Here is a 5,164-nt window from a genome sequence, read left to right as displayed (position 1 = left end):
TTGCTGTAAACTTCTCTCATAGAACTGCTTTTGCTGTATCCCATAGGTTCTAGTATGTTGTGTTTTCATTTTCATTTGTCTCCAGGAATTGTTTAATTTCCTTCTTGATTTCCTCTTTCACCCATTTGTTATTTAGGAGCACATTGTTTAATTTCCATATATTTGTATGGTTTCTAGTGTCCCTTTTGTTGTTGATCTCTTATTTCATTTTGGTATGGTCAGAAAAGGCAGTTGATATTTCAGCTTTTTAAAATTTGTTGTGGCTTGTTTTGTTACCTAACATATGATCTAGTCTAGAGAATGTTCCACGTACTGCTGAGAAGAATGTGTACTTTGTAGCTGTTGGATGAAGTGCTCTACATGTATCCATGGTCCAATTGGCCTAGAGTAGAGGTTAATTATGATGTTTCCTGATTAATTTTCAGTCTGGATGATATGTTCTTTGCTGGAAGTGAGGTGGTAAAACCCCCAACTATTATTTTGTTGGGGTTTACTTTTCCCATTCGGTCTAATAGTAATTGCTTTGTATGACCGGGTGCTCTGAAGTTGGGTGCCTATATATTTAGAATTGTTATATCCTCTTGTTGAATTAATCCTTTCATCATTATTTAATGACCTTCCTTAGCTTTTTAATTTCCTTGGCATGGAGTCTATTTTATCTGATATAAGTATAGCTACTCCTGCTCTTTTTTGGTTTCGATTTGTGTGAAATATCTTTTTCTTTTCCTTCACTTTCAGACAGTGTGCTTTTGTATGTGAAGTGAGTGTCTTGTAGGCAGCATATAATTGGTTCTTGTTTTATAATCCCATTGAGCCACTCTGTGTCTTTCAATCGGGGCATTTAATCCATTTACATTTAGAGTTATTATTGATATATAGATACTTGTTACTGCCATTTTGTTCTTTTTTTTTTTCTGATTGTTTTATTGATCCTTTTTTCCAAATCTTATTGTCTTCCTATGTGATGGAGTAGTTTTCTCTAGCTATGTATTTTGATTTCTTATTTATTTTTAGTATGTCTCATAAGTTTCTCTGTTATGGTTACCATGAAGCTTAGAAACAACATGTTATAGTTATAACAGATTATTTTAGACTGATAACAATTAACTTTGATATCTAAGAAAAAAAGGAAAAAACAATGCTAAATCTATGCTTTGATGTCAATCCCAATCCCTATCCCCCAGTTTTTGACAACTTGTTATTTCAAGTTACATCTTTTAGTATTGCCTATCTCTTATATGGTTGTTGTATATGTGACTGTCTTGTTAGGTTTATCCTTTAGTCTTCCTACTAAGGATGTAAGCAGTTTATTCACCACCCTTATGACACTGGAGTATTCGGATGTTTTCTGTGAACTTATTTTTCTAATGAATTATGTACTTTCAAATGTTTTCTTGCTGTTCCTTAGTGTTGTCTTCTTTCAGATTGAAGAACTCCCTTAAGCATTTCTTGTAATGCAGGCCTAGTATTAATAAATTCCCTTAGCTTTTGTTTGTCTGGGAAAGACTTTATTTCTCCTTCATATTTGAAGGTTAGTTTTGCTGGATAGAGAATTCTTGGCTGACAGTCTTTTTCCATCAGCAGCCTGAATATATCATCCAATTCTCTTATGGCCTGTAGTGTTCTCCTGAGAAATCTGCTGAGAGACGTATTAGGACTCTGCCGAACGTTATGTGTTTCTTTTCTCTTGCTGCTTCCAGCATTCTTTCTTTGTCTTTGGCTCTTGATAACTGGATTCTGTGCCTTGGGGTGTTCCTCCTTGGGTTGAATTTGATTGGTAACCTCTGACTTTCCTGTACCTGGATGCTGTCATCTTTCTCCGTACTTAGGAAATTTTCAACCATTTTGTCCTTGAATTTGCTTTCTACATCTCTTTCTTATTTCTCTCCGTTGGGTGTGCCAATTATGTAGAGGTTATTTCACTTGTAGGAGTCCCATATTTGCTGTATTTCTGTTTCATTTTTTCTTATTTTTTTCATTTTGCTTCTCTGATTTGATAATTTCATATGTTCTATAATTGAGCTCACTAATTCTTTCCTCTTTTTGTCTAAGTCTGCTGTTGGAGTTTTCCATCGAGTTTTTTTTTTTTTTCACTTTCTAAAAATTTAATTTATTTTGATTGACACATTATAATTGTACAGACTTATGGGGTGCAATCTGTTGTTTCCGCACCTATGTATTATATAATTATGAGGTCAGGGTAGTTAATGTATCCATCACCTCATGCATTTATCATTTCTTTTTTTTTTTTTTAACTTTTATTTTGTCGATATACATTGTGGTTGATTATTGTTGCCCCTTACCAAAACCTCCCTCCCTCCCCCCAACAATGTCCTTTCTGTTCCATCGAGTTTTTAAATTCAGTTAATGTATTTTTTATTTCTAGAATTTTTATGTTTTTTTAATTGATTCTATTCCTTTGTCAAGTTTCTCTTTATACTTCTGGATTGTTTTCTAGATATCATTTAATTTTCTGTCTGTATTTTCTTATGACTCCCTGAACATCCTTAACAGTTATTCTGAATTCTCTGTCAGGCATTTCATAAATCTGCCGTTCCTCTGTATCCATCATTGGTGCTTCATTTTTTTTTCCCCTCATTGTTGGTATCATATTTCTTTGTTTTTCTCAATCTTTGTGTCTTTACGTCGATGCCTGGGCATTTGAGGAGACTGCTGTGTCTTTTGGTTAATGTCATAGCTTTGTTTCTGGTCTGTGGTTTTGGTTACTTTCAAAATTGGGAGGAATTCTGCTGGGGACCACTGCTTGAGCTCTGTGGTTGTGCTAAATTGCTGCTTTGCTGCTGATTCTCTGGGGAAGGCTTTTCGTGCAAACTGGATTTTAATTCTTGACATGTTAGTCACTTTCAGGTCTTGCGAGGTCAGATACACCTGGGCTGAGTGGAAGCTCTGGCCCAGGGCTGAGTCTTTCCACCAACAGAACTCCCTGAAGCTTTATCACCCTGACCAGTACCCACTGAGTGGAACTGTGCCAATTGGAAGGCGGATCGTCTTCCCACTTTGTCCCCCAATATTCTTCCCATGGGCCATCCTCCCTCCTGCACTCCAAATGCTTCTGTGGGGTGGGCCATGCAGGGGTCCCTTAGGATGATCCACTGGCCTCCAGGTGGTTCCTTTCTTCAGTTGTGTTGGTTCCTCACGCCTGTGTGGGTCCACAGGAAACCTGCCAGTGCTCTTGCTGGCCTGGGGGCTGGTATAGTGTGCTCTGAGGCCCCCTTCCCCCTGCAGACTCCAGGCAACTTCATGCAACTTCGTGCAGCTTTTGATGGCTCCTGCTCCATGTGTTGTAGCTTCTTCCCAGCTCTCACAGGGCTGGTGCTTGAAACGGTCTGAGCAGTTTTTTTCTTCCTCTCACCACAGCTTCTCTCACCTTCCCAAACTCCCCAAATCTCTCCTCTTTCCCAAGCTCCAGAAGTCCCAAGGTGGCAGGCTTTGCTTTTTAATAGTTGTAAATTGGCTGGTAGTGGGGGTGAGTGATGCTGGGGACTGTCTATTCCACGTTTTGATGACATCACTCTATCTTTCTTTGTTCCTTTTTTTTTTTTTTTTCTTTCTTCCTTTTTCTGATTTTGGTATCAAGATTATGCTAGCCTTGCAGAATATATTGGAAATTTTGCCATATTTTTACTTGCTTAAGTAAAATAAAAATTTCACTTAATAATATGGAAAGTTTTAGCTCTATAAAGTCTGGCAGAACTTGCCAGGAGAATTTACTGGGCTTGGTGGACATTTTGGTGTAGATATTAGACCACCATTCCAATTTCCTCTGTGTTTATTGGTCTCTTTAAATTTACTATTTCTTCTGTCAGTTTGGTTCCTAGATAGTCATGTGGGGTTTTTTCCTCTGACTTTCAAAGTTATTATTATTAAGTTTTATGCAATATTCTCTTCAATTTTGTAAAATTCCACTATATCTGCAGTTATTAGCAACCTTATCATTCCTAATGTTTTTAGTGTCATCTCTCATTTTATCTTAATTAAATTTGTCCCAGCTTGTCTATTTTATTTGTGTCCCCCCTCCTTCTGAAAAAACAAAGAAAAGAAAAAGAAAAAATACTCTCTATTTAGTTCTATTGTTTCATTTCATTGGTTTCTGCTTTTGCATTTATTACTTTTTGAGATTATTTTCATGTTCTTTTCTTAGCTTCTTGAGTTGAATGCTCAGTTCATTTATTTTTAAAATATCATATTTTCTAATAAATGTGTTAACTCTATAATTTTTTTAGTAAGACTCCCACAGATTTTTACATGTAATGCCTTTTGTCATTCATTTCTAATTAGTTTATAAGTTCAGTTTGAACTTTTTTTTTTTTTCTCTGTACTTCAAGTGTCCTGGAAGGATTATTTCTATTCAGATTGAATAAATAGTTTTGGAGGGATTTTAAATTTAGTTTTTCTTTTTTGGTATCATTTGTTGGTTACTAAATTTGCCTATAGAGATTTCCTTTTTAGAAAGAGTGGAAATTTGCTTTTTTTTTTTTCTTGGTGAATGTTCCACATTTGTTCAGAAAGAATATGTCTTCTTTGACGTTGGTACAGAATTCTTTACATAGCTATTATGTCAAGTTTGATTACTGTCTTGTTCAAACCCTTTAAAGTCTTACTTATTATTTGCCTATTGATTTCTTTTTTTATATATATATATATTTTTTTTAATTTTATTTTCTCGATATACATTGTGGCTGATTATTGCTCCCCATCACCAAAACCTCCCTCCCTTCTCCCTCCCCCCCCCAACAATGTCCTTTCTGTTTGCTTGTCGTATCAGCTTCAAGTAGTTGTGTTTGTTATATCTTCTCCCCCCCCCCCCGGTTTGTGTGTGTGTGTGTGTGTGTGTGTGTGTGTGTGTGTGTGTGTGAATTTATATATTAATTTTTAGCTCCCACCAATAAGTGAGAACATGTGGTATTTCTCTTTCTGTGCCTGACTTGTTTCACTTAATATAATTCTCTCAAGGTCCATCCATGTTGTTGCAAATGGCAGTATTTCATTCGTTTTTATAGCTGAGTAGTATTCCATTGTGTAGATGTACCACATTTTCCGTATCCACTCATCTGATGATGGACATTTGGGCTGGTTCCAACTCTTGGCTATTGTAAAGAGTGCTGCGATGAACATTGGGGAACAGGTATACCTTCGACTTGAT

The sequence above is a fragment of the Cynocephalus volans genome, chromosome 11 (assembly GCF_027409185.1).
Source record: "Cynocephalus volans isolate mCynVol1 chromosome 11, mCynVol1.pri, whole genome shotgun sequence".
Lineage (NCBI taxonomy): Eukaryota > Metazoa > Chordata > Mammalia > Dermoptera > Cynocephalidae > Cynocephalus > Cynocephalus volans.
Note: the sequence above shows the minus strand (reverse complement) of the source record.